At 42.0% G+C, this 17,292-nt stretch overlaps 1 pseudogene; it reads right to left on the bottom strand.

Moving 5' to 3' along the window:
* Nucleotides 1-5,240: 5,240 nt before the first annotated feature.
* LOC141348448 (uncharacterized) lies at nucleotides 5,241-16,917 on the bottom strand (annotated as a pseudogene).
* Nucleotides 16,918-17,292: the final 375 nt, after the last annotated feature.

Genomic DNA, 17,292 nt, shown 5'->3' with positions numbered 1-17,292 from the left:
GTGAGTTCTGAATGGTAATGATGCGATATTTGATCTCATTTTTAACGGTGGGAATTTGATGCTTGGTAATGAAATGTGAGGAGATAAAGTTGCCAGCCGCTCCAGAATCCACAAGAACATGTATGGGGAGAGTGCGAGAGTTCACAGTTAGGCTTGCAGTAATACGGGGTAAGTGAGATATGGCAGGAGAAATGGCTACTGTACTCACCATTGGACGAGGTGGTCGAACTGGGCAGACGTTGATGAGATGGGAGGCTTCTCCGCAATATAGGCACAGACGGTTATCTATGCGACGTTTCCGCTCTGCAGGATCCAGATGATAAGAATCTGTGATCATGGGTTCTTCACAGTCTCGCTGGGGTGATGGAGCTCTGCATGGGAGAGAACTAGCCACAGACAATGTAGTGGGACAGGCAGAGAGGTGCTGCGAGACACTAGTAGCTTTCTTTATAAAAGTCTCTAGCGGTACATTATCCTCATAGATGACCATATATTTGCGAATTTGTGGCTTGAGCCCTTGACGATAAGCCGCCAGGAGAGCAATCTGATTCCAACCACTATGGGCTGCTAGAGAGCGGAAGCGCAAGGTGTACTCGTGTATGCTGGTGGTACCTTGACGCAGAGTGATGAGTTCATCGTGCACTGAGAGGGGTGTGAGAGCGGCTCCGAACACTTCCTTGAAGTGCGAGGTGAATGCATTGTGTGAAGCTAGCGCTGGACTCCTTGATTCCCAGAGCGCATTGGCCCATTGAAGTGCCGGTCCAGTGAGAAGTGAAACCATGAAGGAGATTTTGGAGACTTCGTTAGGGAAATGGTGAGCATTCGCTTCAATGTAGAGAGAGCTTTGAAGGAGGAAACCATCACATCCGCCTGGGTCGCCGGAATAATTCAGGGGGCGAGAGATGGGCGTGTTGGAGATCGTCGTGGTGTTAGCTCTGGTCGCAAGGGGAACAGATTGCAGAGATTGACGGAGGGCATTCACCATTTCGGCGAATGGATCGGGAGAAGCAGTGGCTGATGACGTTGACGCCTCCATGAGCGAGCTGTAGGAATTCTTCGGGCTGGAATCCTGTCACGACCACACACACAAGGAGAGGGTAAGTAGATTTTAAGGTGTTTATTTACAGACGTGCACACTTCAAACAGGTGAGTATAGACTTCGGGATCCGAGTCATCAAACACAGTTCGATAAGGTAAACACAAGTTCTTAGGCAATCACCAGCAAGAGTAACAGTCACTTCCCTTAAAGTGGTTAACGTATGTTTCACAGGTTGATCCAGATGCAATCCGAGAGGAGCACAGGAGAATCGAGAGAAGGAGGAGAAGATCCAAGGAGAGGTGTCCATGTAACTATGATTCCAGCCGGTGAGTGAATGGCAGAGGTGAGTATATAAAGGGAGTGCTGATTGCGATTCCAGGTGTGGGTGATTAGAACTCTGGTGATGGTTCACGGGTGTGGTGCAGTGGTGATTGGCTGGTTGGTGATGGATCACGGTGATTGGGGCTGAGGGAACGTGCTGAGGGTGTGACAGAATTGTTACTAGTAAAAATGCAAATACGACTTGAGTAATGTTGGAAATATTTTACTGTTAGGATGTTTTCAGAACAAAAAGGACGTTTCTCAATCATTGGGTGTTTTTCAACCGATTTACACAAATTTACGGAATAGTGCATGTTCACCGCTAAAACTAGCCATTAGTGGTTTAGAGCAAATTAGGTAAATGCCCAAAACGCCCCAATAGTTAGAATTAGCATCATACATAGATACACAGCCTATCTCCAAACCCACAATGTGAGGCCTATGCATTAAACAAGAAACAGATACATAAAAGAAAGAACAGATAGAACCGCCACAGGAAAAAAAAAATACACACAAAAATCACACCTTATAAAGCTTCAAAAACAAAAATAAATACATAAATAAAATACAAATACAAAAGTTAACCTTATGCACCAAAACAATTATCATAATATTTAAAAACAAATCTCACTTTTCAATTTTTTTCATCAACCTAAGAGATTTAAGAAATGTGTCAACTTAAATTAAGAAATGTGAAAAAGTTAGAGAATTTTTGCTAATGAATTAAAAAAAATTCCTAAACAAAAAAATTCACAGATAGTAGTTTTACCTTTATAGTAACAAATTATCTTTTAACTGAAAGAAACTGGAAAAATCAGTGTGCTTATGATATTTTTTGAGCATGTGGATTTAGTGTGCATTAACAGCTTTGTTTGCTATTTTTTAGCAAACAGAGATGACAGCATGCCTAACAATTGTATTGAATTTCTGTTTTGTCCCAGCTAGAAAAACTGCAAAAGAATTCTTGTGATAGCAATAAAGGCATTTTATAAAATATGTTGGACTGTGTGCCATAATTTTCCAGCTGACTTTTAACTCTAAGTTAGTGTTTTTCATCTCAATCCAAAACCTAGACATGATCTTTGTGTTGTGGTATTTGACAAACAAACAGAAAAAAAAATACAAAATGTGAATTACTGATTTCTAAATACTGTATTTATTATTTTAGTGTCAGACAGACAAACATCACATATTTAAGAGGGGCCTCTGAATCTGCCGAAGAAGAGGATGCAGTTGGTGGGGTTGTGCCTGATGAAGAACAAGAAGGGGTGATCTGCCCTGAAGTGCTCCTCTCGTAACATACAGAATGCCACAATGACTGCCGTAGCGGCTGTGCCGTGTCAGTTCCTCGTATCTTTGCCATTTCTTTAGAAGTGTCTCCTCGGGCTCCTAAGTAGACCATGCTGAGCGCTGCGCTGATACTCAGCGGAGAAAAGAACATGTTTCCCTCAGAGCTCATCATAGAGATCCAGAGTGAAGAGACTGTTAGCACAAGAGAGACCCTCCATGACTGATAATAAAAAAGATATTTTGAAAGAGAAAAAGTGAAATAATTTCTGTGAAAGCTTTTGTACCTTTCATGAAACAACAACAGTAATATTTTGAAAATTATACAGGTTTTTGGGTAATGATGTTTAAGTCCACAGACTAGAACGCATATTGAGAATTTTGTCATTGCTTATTTCTATTTAAATAGTTTTTCTTATATTGCAATACATTACTGGAGAAAAGACCATACAATTACTGTATATTTTACGGTAAAAACGGTAAAAGTACAGTATATATACGGTAAATACATGTTTCTCAAGTTAAATGGTACTGTAAATATTAATACAGTATTTTTACTGTAAGTTTAATTTACAGTAAGTTACTGGCAAACTGCTGCCAGTAAGTTACTGTAATTTCTACAGGAAAGTTTTTATAGTGTACGATCCGCTAAAATGTGCATTGCGAACACAAATGGCATGCACATCCCAGCGGTGATTAAACTACACTAGAAATTATCTGCAATAATATCATTTGTGAAGACAAATACAAATTGTGTGAAGTATTTTACTTGCTAAAATATAGAAGAAAAACCCCTGATTTTTAGGATTCTTTAAACTTTTGCTTTCACATTTTGATATAAATTTCTCACTCTGTCTGCTTTTCCACCCATTTGTTAATGAGCTGTCGTGACTCAGCAGATACTCCAATAACGTTTTATCATAAAACACACAAAGAGCATCAAAATTATTAAAATTTTAATTAGGAGGTTCATTTTAATGTAATTTTAAAATCATGTGTGTATTTATTAGCCTCTGTACATCAAAGTGCTAAATTAGACAGCAGTATAGTTCTATCATGAAATAAAAAGCCAAGGCTGACTGCTCATGCCTGTCAGATCAGCCTTTGTTTCCTGGAACACAGAGCTCATGCCCATCTCTTGCAGTATATAATGGCTAAATGGCTCTCAACCTCAAGATTGAACTTTGGCAAATGGACTTTGATATCCATCAGTGTATCCATTTTGTCTCTTTTGGTCTAGCCAAGCAGATTCTCAAGGGCAACTCACTCTCCAGCTGTCAAACAAACACACACACACACACACACACACACACACACACACACACACACACACACACACACACACACGCACGCACGCACGCACGCACGCACGCACGCACACACACACACACACGCACACACACGCACACACACACATGTTGGGTTTACATGTTTTATGGGGACATTCCATAGGCATAATGGTTTTCATACTGTACAAACTGTACTTTCTATCGCCCTACACCTAAACCTAGCCCTCACAGGAGATTGTGCACACTTTTACTTCATCAAAAAAAACTCATTGTGCATGATTTATAAGCCTGTTTCCTCATGGGGACCTGAGAAATGTCCCCACAAGCTTAAAATCTACTGGTATTCCTATCCTTGTGGGGACATTTGGTCCCCACAATGTGATGAATACCAGGTACACACACACACACACACACACACACACACACACACACACACACACACACATGTTGGGTTTACATGTTTTACGGGGACATTCCATAGGCGTAATGGTTTTTACACTGTACAAACCGTATTTTCTATCGCCCTACACCTACCCTACACCTAAACCTAGCCCTCACAGGAGATTGTGCACACTTTTACTTCATCAAAAAAAACTCATTGTGCATGATTTATAAGCCTGTTTCCTCATGGGGACCTGAGAAATGTCCCCACAAGGTTAAAATCTACTGGTATTCCTATCCTTGTGGGGACATTTGGTCCCCACAACGTGATGAATACCAGGTACACACACACACACACACACACACACACACACACACACACACACACACACACACACACACACACACACACACACACACACACACACACACATTCTGAAAAGCACCAAGCTATATAGGTTCAAAACTATCCATTATTTTTTGATCATGCACAATTTAGTTTTCCCTTTCTTTTGCTCGACAGCTCAGCCTGTGCTTTGCTGTATGAAAATGTATGCAAACAACTGTGTTATAGATATCATTTTAGTCATATGATTGATATCTGAGCTTAACTCGCCCATACAACATTCATCAAAACAAGGAAGTCCTACACTAAAAAAATATGTCAACAGAAAACTAGTCGGGTTGGTAAATTGCTTGGTAGTAACTCCTATTATGCCAAAAATATAGTAATTATTTTATAATAAAAAAGCACACAATGTGGAAAAATGATTTAACAAATAGAATAAAAAGATAAGGAAAAAAATTGTGTGCGTGTTTGTAACACTTCTTTGACGAAACTCAAATGACAAGGCTGACGCAAAGAATTGATTTTTCAAGCATTTGTGTTTATTCCTGTAACACAAGAAAAACATTTCCTTTGAAAACACAGTAGTTATTCATACACATTGATCTCCTCTCAGCAGCATAACATCAATTTCTCCTGCTGGATGGAGTGGAGTACTGGCTTAACAAGTAAAGGTGAACGACCCAATTTCAGTGAGGGAAAAATTATTTGATCCCCTGCTAATTCTGTACATTTGCCCACTGACAAAGAAATTATCAGTCTATAATTTTAATGGTAGGTTTACTTTAACAGTGAGAGACAGAATAACAACAACAACTAATCAATTATAATAAAAAAAAAAAATGATACATTTTAAATTTAGTCATCTGCAACTCTTAAACTTGGTGCTGGCTCATGTCCGGAGAGAGAGAGAAAGCGCACAGAGATATAAACTCTCAAATAAAGAGAGTTTTGCTTTAGATAAACATGGATGCTGGGGTGCAGATGCAGTCTGCCTTTTGAATATCAGTTATGTAAGTATTTAAGGATAAAAGACTTGAGTTGCTTTTAAAATATTCACGAGTCCTTTTCCTCCAGTCGAGTCAAGTCTGGAGTGACTCGAGTCTGAGTCACTAACTCCAGTGCCCATCTCTGGGACACACTTTAGTGTTAAACTGCAAGTGTTTACATTGCTTTATTTTTATTTTAAATACTTTTGCATTTTAAAATCAACTTCTAAATGTCTGTTCAGTAGGCCCTTATAACTGATGACATTTTTTAATTTGTGGTGCTCATTTATAATATCATTAATTTAGTGATAAAAAGCAGTTGCAAACATATACATATAGAATGCTGCATCAAGCAGATTTGTAAAGGAAAAAATAAAAATAAAAACTCCATAACGAATTTCAAGTGATCAAGGGCTTAAGACCAAAGTCACTCTAAAGGGGTCATCGGATGCCCATTTTCCACAAGTTAATATGATTCTTTAGGGTCTTAAAGGAACACTCCACTTTTTTTGGAAATAGGCTCATTCTCCAACTCCCCCCGAGTTAATAAGTTGATTTTTACCGTTTTGAAATCCATTCAGCCGTTCTCCTGTTCTGGCGATATCACTTTTAGCATAGCTTAGCATAGATCATTGAATCCTATGAGACCAATAGCATCGCGTTCAAAAATGACCAGGAGTTTCCATATTTGTCCTATTTAAAACTTGACTCTTCTGTAGTTATATTGTGTACTAAGACCGGCGGAAATGCAAAGCTGCCAGTTTCTAGGCTGATAAGATTAGGAACTACACTTCCATTCCGGCGTAATAGTCAAGGAAGTTTGCTGCCATAATATGGCCGAAGCAGGCGGAGTAATATCAGAAATGAGCTCCCAGCTAGTTTAGCATTTGCACATGTGCTGCGTGGTATTACTGCTCCTGCTTCAGCCATATTACGGCAGCAAACTTCCTTGACTATTACGCCGGAATGGGAGTGTAGTTCCTAATCTTATCAGCCCACCGGTCTCAGTACACGATATAACTACAGAAGAGTCAAGTTTTAAATAGGACAAATATGGAAACTCGTTGGTCATTTTTGAACGCGATGCTATTGGTCTAATAGGATTCAATGATCTATGCTAAGCTATGCTAAAAGTGATATCGCCAGAACAGGAGAACGGCTGAATGGATTTCAAAACGGTAAAACTCAACTTATTAACTCGGGGGGAGTTGGAGAATAAGACTATTTCCAAAAAAAGTGGAGTGTTCCATTAATGAAAAGTCTATAACATACTTTGGTTAAAATTTCTCAATGGTAGTTAAAATTTACATAATTCTTCTAGAATCCTCTATAACCCGAGACGCAACTGCACCATATGTCGGCGCACTGCCCGACAGAGAAAAAAAGCACATTTCTAGGATGGACCTCTGAATCTGCCAAGGAAGAGGATGCTGTTAGTGGGGTTGTGCCTGATGAAGAACATGAAGGGATGATCTGCTATGAAACTCTGAAATTTGAGACAAATGGCAGAGCCAATCCGACATAATGCAGTGGCTGCTGCTGCCTCAGTGCCTTCCTCATTCACCTCAATAAAAGCCTTGTGGATCACCGCTGAAATGAAGAGCCCACGCTGACTGCTAATGCCTGTCAAATCAGCCTTTGTTTCCTGGAACACAGAGCTCATACCCATCTCGTGCAGTATTTCTGATAGGGGGCTCTCAACCTCCAATTTGAACCTTGGCAAATAAACTCTGATATCCATCGATGTGGCCATTTTTTCTCTTTCGGTCCAGTCAAGCAGCTTGTCAAGGGTCAACTCGCTCTCCAGCTGTCAAACATACACATGCTGAAAAATAGCAAACACAGCACCAAACTAGTCTACAGCATCAAAACTATCCATCATAGCACTTTTGCTGACCTTCAGAAGAGGGTCAGAGCCATCCTGAGTTTTATTTGGAAGAAGGATCAACATGCTGAGCTCCTTCTGTTTATATGGTAACTCCAGCACCTGCAGTTTATACTCTGGGATGTATCTGAAGGGGAACCTTTTCTCCTGGTACATCATTTGCACAGGCCGGCTCTCATTCTTTTGTCATTAAATGTAGAAATACACAGTACACACAAAATTACTTCTAAAATTCAACTTTGTATTTAGTAAGCATATGCTGTTGGACAACTGAAACAAAATGCGGACCTCACCTGGTTTATTTTAAATGGCATTTCTCGTGTGCCTTCTTCTTTAAATGTGTGCATACAGGTCCCTTTGAAGTAAATGGCATTAACCAGAACTAGACTAGTCATCTCATTTACCATACCAGGCTGAAGAAGACCTTTAATTTTATCTGAAATGAAAAACAAATAAAAAACAGTATTTCATTATCTATAGTAGCCTGATCATTGGCAACATATTACATACAGTACATTTTACTGTACATTTTACTTCACATTTTTTGACTTTCACAGTCATGAAAAGGCCTATCAACATCAGTTCCCTATCACACATATAAAGCATTTAATAAATATAATTCTGATTTATAGCTTAATCCTTAATCATGCAAAATCTTTATAGTTTTACAAGATTGCTCAAGTGTGATTGATTTGGACAGTGGCCCTCCAGAAATAGTTACCCATCCCTATTTTTCAAACATCTTCATCCACATAATTTCACTTTAACATTCTGAAATGATATTATCTTCTCACTCTCTGTCTGCTCCTCCACCCATTTGTTAATGATTTGTCGTGACTTCTCCGTTGCTCCAATGAAGTCTACAGCCTGAAGATCAGCGTGGTACAGTCCAAATAGTCCTGCAGCATAAAATAAAGGCAGTATCTTAATTGAAAACAAATGAACAAACATTTAAAATATGCACACTGCATTTGCTTGAGTTATATATGTTCTTCTCTCTGAGAAGAAAGCAAAGTATGGATGCAGCGAAGTTCATGATCAGCATCAAAATATTTCATTGTCATTGTATATTTCATTTTGATTTCAAAATCATTGTTGACGGCAGAATAAACTCACAGGTAAGAAGCTGAAGGTTTTCTCTCCATAGAGGCGGTTGGCCAGTTTGAGGATGTACAAGGCTGATGGTTTGTTAATAGTTGACAAAAGGGTCTTAAAATGAGAGTGAACATCAGAGACCGAATTGAAGGATAAAACCTGCAAAGAGAAAAACAGACAAGATATCTCATTTAATTTACCCCCACAAATTTAAAAATATTTAAAACCATCCAAGTGTACCTATATACATATAGAATGCTGCATCAAACAGACATGTAACAGAAAATAATGTAAATAATAAACCCATAAATAAATCCATGTGAATCTCCATATGAAGTGATCAAGGGCTTAGAACAGGAGTGTACAACATTTGTCCTGGAGGGCCACTGTTTTGCAGAGTTTAGCTACATCTTGCCTCAACACAGCTGTCTGGAAGTTTCTAGTATGCCTAGTTAAACTTGATTAGCTGATTCAGGCGTGTTTAATTGGGATTGGAGCTCAACTCTACAGGACAGTGGCCCTCCAAAAGCAGGATTGGAGACCCCTGAATTAGTAGGTGTGCTTGATCAGGGTTGGAGCTGAGCTTTGGAGGATGGTAGATCTCCAGGAACAAGATTGGACACAGCTGGTTTACATTAGGTTAAATACAGTGCATGAGTCCATTACCTGTCTTCAGTGGACTATACATTACAATGTTGCTTTTCACCCAAAAAATAAAAATGAAAATGCTTTTTACTTAAAGAAAGTGAATCCTTTTTTAAGAACCCTTAACATGTTTGGCATTATGACAAAAACTTACATTTTCACAGTTAAGTTAATGTTCCACACAAAAATCTCATTACAATGATGCAGAAAAAAATGTAAAGTGTAAAGAGAAAAAACATTAGCATAGCATTACGTCTTTAATTACGCTTTTTAAAAAGCATTGAATTGATGTAAAATCACTATTGTTTTTACTTTAAGTAGCCTACAACTAATGTTTATTAGTTTCTTCATCATCGGTCTTAAAATAGATCAGAGTGCTAAATCAGTAACATAAGTGAACAATCCAAATGAAATTAAAATGATTAGCACAAATGGTAACGTGTCAGTTCCTCATACCTTTGCCATTTCTTTGGCAGTGTCTCCTCCGGCTCCTAAGTAGAGACCATACTGAGCGCTGCGCTGACGCTCAGTGGAGAAAAGAACATGTTTCCCTCAGAGCCCAGCGTCCGATAAAGATCCAGAGCGAAGAGACTGTTAGCATGAGAGAGACCCTCCATGACTGATGCAACTGCTGAAAATAAAACCCCAAACACCAGCTGTGAGTACAGTAGTTTACGCTACTATCTTACGAATCATTATTAGCGTAATTTGTTTTTTGCTTTCATTTGTTCGATGTCAGCTCCGCCTGGGCAACTCCTGTATGTAAGTATATGAAAACAAACACCCACATTGTCATATAATACCTGGTTTGACTCGCCCATACAACATCAGAATGGGGAAGTCCTACGAAAAACTCATTTTCACAGAAAACTACTACAAAGATGGGATCCAAATGACCAGGCAGACACGAAGAACTGTTTTTATGCACTGTGTTTATTCCTGTAACACAAGAAAAATACATTCTTCTGCTGGATACAATGGAGACTTTACAAATAAGTCACCAGTAGAGGTCACCCAACTGTCATTTATTGAACCAAAAACAAACCCTGATAGATGTGCACGTTGGTCACTTTCACAGTTGTCAAATTGGTTTTGTTCAGTCGTTGTGGGTTCAGAAGTAAATGGTGAAGTAGTGTTACATGATGGACTGTCATTTAGCATGCATTAACATAAAACCATAAAACCTATAAGTGAAATGTTAATTTAAGATACTATAAAACATTTCCTATTACAAAAATTAACTATTTTGTTTAACTATCAAGCCAAAGTACCATGGAAAACAATTGCAACTTAACAAGAAGTAGATGTGTGTACCATTACATATGGCGTAAAAAGTAACACAACATTTCAGAAAAAGATCATACCAACAGTAAAATATGGTGGTGGTAGTGTGATGGTCTGGGGTTGTTTTGCTGCTTCTGGACCTGGAAGACTTGCTGTGATAAATGGAACCATGAATTCTGCTGTCTACCAAAAAATCCTGAAGGACAACGTCCGGCCATCTGTTCGTGACCTCAAGCTGAAGCAAACTTGGATTCTGCAGCAGGACAATGATCCAAAACACACCAGCAAATCCACCTCTGAATGGCTGAAGAAAAAAAAATGAAGACTTTGGAGTGATCTAGTCAAAGTCCTGACCTAAATCCTATTGAGATGCTGTGGCATGACTTTAAAAAGGCGGTTCATGCTCGAAAACCCTCCAATGTGGCTGAATTACAACAATTCCGCCAATATGAGTGGGCCAAAATTCCCGCACAGCGCTGTAACAGACTCATTGCAAGTTATCGCAAAAAGCTTGATTGCAGTTGTTGCTGCTAAGAGTGGTCCAACCAGTTATTAAGTTTAGGGGGCAAACACTTTTTCACACAGGGCCATCTGGGTTTGGATTTTGTTTCCCCTTCATAATAAAAAACTTAATCCAAAAACTGCATGTTGTGTTTACTTGTGTTATCTCTGTTAATATTTAAATTTGTTTGATGATCTGAAACATTAAAGTGTGACTAACATGCAAAAAAGAAAAAAAGGGGACCAAAACTTTTTCACATCACTGTATCATTGCTATTTCTTTGGCAGTGTCTCCTCAGGCTCTCAAATAGACCATGCTAAGCACTGCGCTGATGCTCAGTGGGAAAAATAACATGATTTTCTCAGCATTGAGTTTGAACTTCCAAATTGCAGTTTCAATGCAGCTTCAAAAAGCTCTACACAATCCCAGCCGAGAAAGAAGGGTCTTATCTAGCGAAGCCCTTTGAAGCAACATTTAAACTGCATTTTGGAAGTTCAAACTCCTGGGCACCATAGAAGTCCACTATATGGAGAAAATTCCTGCAATGTGCACTGTGAAAAACCACCATTAGCCACCAACGAGTGTAAATATAGCATGTTACGTTTCTTCATGATGTCCTCTCGCAGTGATTCTGTTGTCATCTTCACTGCTGTGCCCAGTTGCAAACGTTTATAAAGTATTGTAAAATGTTCAAAATGTTCACTGAGTTTTCTAAAAGATGTTGTTATCATGAAAACATTTAATAAGAATAGCCCTATATGACACAAAACAAATGTATGTTGTATAATTGATTTATATGATAAAACATTCAGAGAAAAACACATTTCTTAATTTAGGTGTAACAGAAAAATGAACATTTCTAGATTGGACCTCTGAATCTGCCAAGGAAGAAGATGCTGTTAGTGGGGTTGTGCCTGATGAAGAACATGAAGGGGTGATCTGCTATGAAACTCTCAAATTGTCGAACGGCACATGAACGCAAACAGAATGCAGTGGCTGCTGCTACCTCAGTGCCTTCTTCATTCACCTCAACAAATGCTTTGTGGATCACTGCTGAAATGAAGAGACCTGTCACGTGTCTGGGCTGTGGTGTCTCCCTTCCCCACCAGAGGTCACTGTCTCCCATCCTCCCGCACCCCACTCCGCTAATTGGGTACACCTGTCTTATCACACACACCTGTCACACTCATTAGCACCACAGCTGTTCCCCATTAGCACAGTCTTTATAGTCTCCACTCTCCCTACACTCTGTCTGGTTGCATTGTATCCTGTATCTAGTCCTGTTTGTATTCTGTGTTCTGAGTTTCTTGACCTTTGATTTTGTTCCTGATATTGTTTATTTTATATTTCAGTTTATGTCTAATTGTGCCGTGTTGGCCTTTTGTTTGTTTAGTTTGTTTTCATTTCATTAAAAATACTCACCTGCATTTGGACCCAGATCTCCTCCTTCTCTCATTCGTGACAGAATGCAACCAGCTACAGTGGGTCCAGCGGGTGAGAGGTCTTTCGAGGCGGCGTCAGCCGCTCGCTTCGAGACCATCTACGCCTGTTTGGCGGCAATGGACGACCTTAGTGCTGAGGCGGCGCGGACGCGCCCCTACTTTATGGCGAGGGCAGAGGCGTTTTTTCGAGGGAGGGCGTCCGCTCTCTCTGTTCCGGACGCGGCGGTGACCGTTCTCTCTGTTCCGGACGCGGCGGTGACCGCGCCCTCTGTTCCGGACGCGGCGGTGACCGCTCTCTCTGTTCCGGACGCGGCGGTGACCGCGCTCTCTGTTCCGGACGCGGCGGTGACCGCTCTCTCTGTTCCGGACGCGGCGGTGACCGCTCTCTCTGTTCCGGACGCGGCGGTGACCGCGCTCTCTGTTCCGGACGCGGCGGTGACCGCTCTCTCTGTTCCGGACGCGGCGGTGACCGCGCTCTCTGTTCCGGACGCGGCGGTGACCGCGCTCTCTGTTCCGGACGCGGCGGTGACCGCTCTCTCTGTTCCGGACGCGGCGGTGACCGCGCTCTCTGTTCCGGACGCGGCGGTGACCGCGCTCTCTGTTCCGGACGCGGCGGTGACCGCGCTCTCTGTTCCGGACGCGGCGGTGACCGCGCTCTCTGTTCCGGACGCGGCGGTGACCGCGCTCTCTGTTCCGGACGCGGCGGTGACCGCTCTCTCTGTTCCGGACGCGGCGGTGACCGCTCTCTCTGTTCCGGACGCGGCGGTGACCGCTCTCTCTGTTCCGGACGCGCCGGTGACCGTTCTATCTGTTCCGGACGCGGCGGTGACCGCGCTCTCTGTTCCGGACGCGGCGGTGACCGCGCTCTCTGTTCCGGACGCGGCGGTGACCGCGCTCTCTGTTCCGGACGCGGCGGTGACCGCGCTCTCTGTTCCGGACGCGGCGGTGACCGCGCTCTCTGTTCCGGACGCGGCGGTGACCGCGCTCTCTGTTCCGGACGCGGCGGTGACCGCTCTCTCTGTTCCGGACGCGGCGGTGACCGCTCTCTCTGTTCCGGACGCGGCGGTGACCGCTCTCTCTGTTCCGGACGCGGCGGTGACCGCTCTCTCTGTTCCGGACGCGCCGGTGACCGTTCTATCTGTTCCGGACGCGGCGGTGACCGCGCTCTCTGTTCCGGACGCGGCGGTGACCGCTCTCTCTGTTCCGGACGCGGCGGTGACCGTTCTATCTGTTCCTGACGCGGCGGTGACCGCTTTCTCTGTGCCGGACGCGGCGGTGACTGCTGGCGTTCCTCTGGCCGCCATGCCAGCTCACGTTCCTCTGGCGACTGACGTTCCTCTGGCAGCTATGCCAGCTCACGTTCCTCTGGCAGCTATGCCAGCTCACGTTCCTCTGGCAGCTATGCCAGCTCACGTTCCTCTGGCCGCTGGCGTTCCTCTGGCGGCGAGGCCGGCTTGTGTTCCTCTGGCGGCGAAGCCAACTCGCGTTCCTCCGCTGCACGGGCCTGGCCCGCCATCCCTCCCCCTGGTTCACCAGTCCCCCGTTCCTCCTCCCTCCAGACTTTTGTTCTGCCTTGTGGAACGTCTGGGAGCCGTTCCGTAGAGGAGGGGTCCTGTCACGTGTCTGGGCTGTGGTGTCTCCCTTCCCCACCAGAGGTCACTGTCTCCCATCCTCCCGCACCCCACTCCGCTAATTGGGTACACCTGTCTTATCACACACACCTGTCACACTCATTAGCACCACAGCTGTTCCCCATTAGCACAGTCTTTATAGTCGCCACTCTCCCTACACTCTGTCTGGTTGCATTGTATCCTGTATCCTGTCTCTAGTCCTGTTTGTATTCTGTGTTCTGAGTTTCTTGACCTTTGATTTTGTTCCTGATATTGTTTATTTTATATTTCAGTTTATGTCTAATTGTGCCGTGTTGGCCTTTTGTTTGTTTTCATTTCATTAAAAATACTCACCTGCATTTGGACCCAGATCTCCTCCTTCTCTCATTCGTGACAAGACCATCCTGCCTGCTAATGCCTGTCAGATCAGCCTTTGTTTGCTGGAACACAGAGTTCATACCTATCTCCTGCAATATTGCTGATAGGGAGCTCTCAACCTCCAGCTTGAACTTTGGCAAATGGACTTTGATATGCATTGATGTGGCCATTTTGTCTCTTCTGGTCCAGTCAAGCAGATTGTCAAGGGTCAACTCGCTCTCCAGCTGTCAAACACAGACATACATTCTAAAAAAATAACATACACAGAACCAAACTATTCCATAGAATCAAAACTATTCATCTTTTTCTGATCAAGGCATTTTTTGCTCACTTTGCAAAGAGGGTCAGAACCATCCTGAGTTTCATTTGGAAGAAGGATCAACATGCTGAGCTCCTCCTGTTTATATGGCAATTCCAGCACCTGCAGTTCATACTCTGGTCTGGGATGCATCGAAAGGGAACTTTTTACCCTGGTACATCATTTGCACAGGCCGGCTCTCATTCTGATAGAAGACAAATGTCATTAAATCAAGATATTCATAACACATACAAAATTAAGTTATTATTTATAGGTTGCTCATTCTGTTCCACCCCTAAAACAAAAATGGAAAGTACCTGGTTTATTTTAAATGGCATTTCTTTAGTGTCTCTTCTTGCTTTAAAGGTGCCATAGAATGCATTGAGAGAATATTTAAAATTGTTCTCTGATATCTACATAGAAGGTATATGGCATAGGAAAGGGCAAAAAATCTCCAGAAATGGTTTTAAAGGTCCATTTACAACCCTAGGATTTGCCCCTAGAATGAAAGGCTCTGTTTTTGCCTTATTTGGAAGCTTCATGAATATTAATGAGCTCTGCTCTGATTGGCTGTTTCACAGAGCTCAATAGCTCGCACATGGATAAAAAATATATTTAATTAGGAGCTCTAGCCACTTTTAATATGCGGTTTGTTGAATCTGCTGTTTTGAATCGCGGACATTTTAGTCTGATTACTCTGATTACTGTGATGCATGTGCTCTATGTAAAGTTACAATGCAGAGGGAGTGCTTCTTACCACACAAGTTGAGCAGCTGGTCAGTGATTCTCGGGATCTGTAAATCATTCGCCATCATCAGGCAGTTATTTCTCCATCATTTACCATCATCAGCGCAGTCATCCCTCTGTTTATGTGGTAAGTGAAATCCTTTGTATTGCAATGTAACAGGCTAGTGCTAGCATTGAGCTAACCGTGTCCCTTGAGTAACTCGCCTTGTTTAACTGATGTGCTGACATTACTGATGATTGGGCGATGGAAATGTTGGAGGCGTAACTATTAACGATCTCGGCTGTAACACCGACTGTTTCGTAACAGTCGGTGTTATGTTGGAATTGACCAATTTTTCGGTGGTCTTTTGCAAATACAAGATTTATATAAGAAGGAGGAAACGATGGTGTTTGAGACTCATGGTATGTCATGTCCATGTACTGAACTGTTATTATTTAACTATGCCAAGGTAAATTCAGTTTTCCATTCTATGGCACCTTTAAATGTGTGCATCCAGTTCCCTTTGAAGTAAATGGCATTAACCAGAACTAGTCGAGTCATTCCAGTCACCGTTCCTGGCTTGAGAAGATCTTTGATTTTATCTGAAAAACACAAGGGTTGTTGATTCATAACTTTTGTTGCTGGCTTAAAAAAAGAAGAAGATAAAATACATTTATAATTAAGGCAAAAATTATTCTCAAATGTTATTAAATGTAATTATTTTTATTTGTAGCGGAGCTATATGGAACTAATCTTCTCACTCTCTGTCTGCTCTTCCACTCATATGTTAATGAGCTGTCGTGACTCATCAGATGCTCCAATGAAGTCCACTGCCTGAAGTTCGGCATGGTACAGCTTTAGAGTAGTCTAAATACTCCTGCAGCACAAAATAAAGAGAGTTTCTCAAAACACACAGAGAGAATCAAACTGTCTCAATACTGAAGGCAAAATGCACTCACAGGTAAGAAACTGAAGGTTTTCTCTCCATAGAGACGGTTGGCAAGTTTGAGGATGTAGGAGGCTGATGGTCTGTTGATAGATGAGGTGAGGGTCTCAAAATGAGAGTGAACATCAGAGACAGAACTGAAGGACAAAACCTGCAAAAAAAAAAAACAAAAAAAAAAACAGATGCACAAATCTCAGTGACTTGTGAAGTTCGGTAATTCATCTACTGAAACTGAATCTAGACTAAAATTATTGGCACCAATGGTAACGTATTTGTTTCTCATACCTTTGCCATTTCTTCAAATGTCTCTCCTCGGGCTCCCAAGTAGACCATACTAAGCGCTGCACTGACGCTCAGCGGGGAAAAGAACATGTTCTCCTCCGCGTTTCTAGCGATCAGAGCCCGATAAAGATCCAGAGCGAAGAGACTGTTAGCACGAAAGAGACCCTCCATGGCTGATGACACAGCGAGAAATACTAAAACAACAATTGTGAGTATCATACTCTATGCAACCATCTTTCAAAAGTTATTATTGTATTATCACTTAATGTAGAATTTATGTAGTATTTTACTTTTATTAACGATGTCCTTTCGGCGTAATTCAGTTGTCCTCTTCGTTGGTTCGACAGCTTCACTGCATTCGTTTGTAAAGTGTTGTAGCATTCTGCGTGTTCAAAACATTTACTGGATGTTCTAAAAGATGTAATTATCTTTAAAATGTTCAATAAGAATGTGTTTAATACTGCCCTGCACTAATTTGGTGTTGTTGCTCCGCCCGGTGTGGTGTAGGCCATAGCCTATGGCAGGCCGTTTTAGCTTAAAGTGCTC

This window comes from Garra rufa, chromosome 13 (assembly GCF_049309525.1).
Source record: "Garra rufa chromosome 13, GarRuf1.0, whole genome shotgun sequence".
Classification (NCBI taxonomy): domain Eukaryota; kingdom Metazoa; phylum Chordata; class Actinopteri; order Cypriniformes; family Cyprinidae; genus Garra; species Garra rufa.
This window is presented reverse-complemented; position numbering and strand designations above follow the sequence as displayed.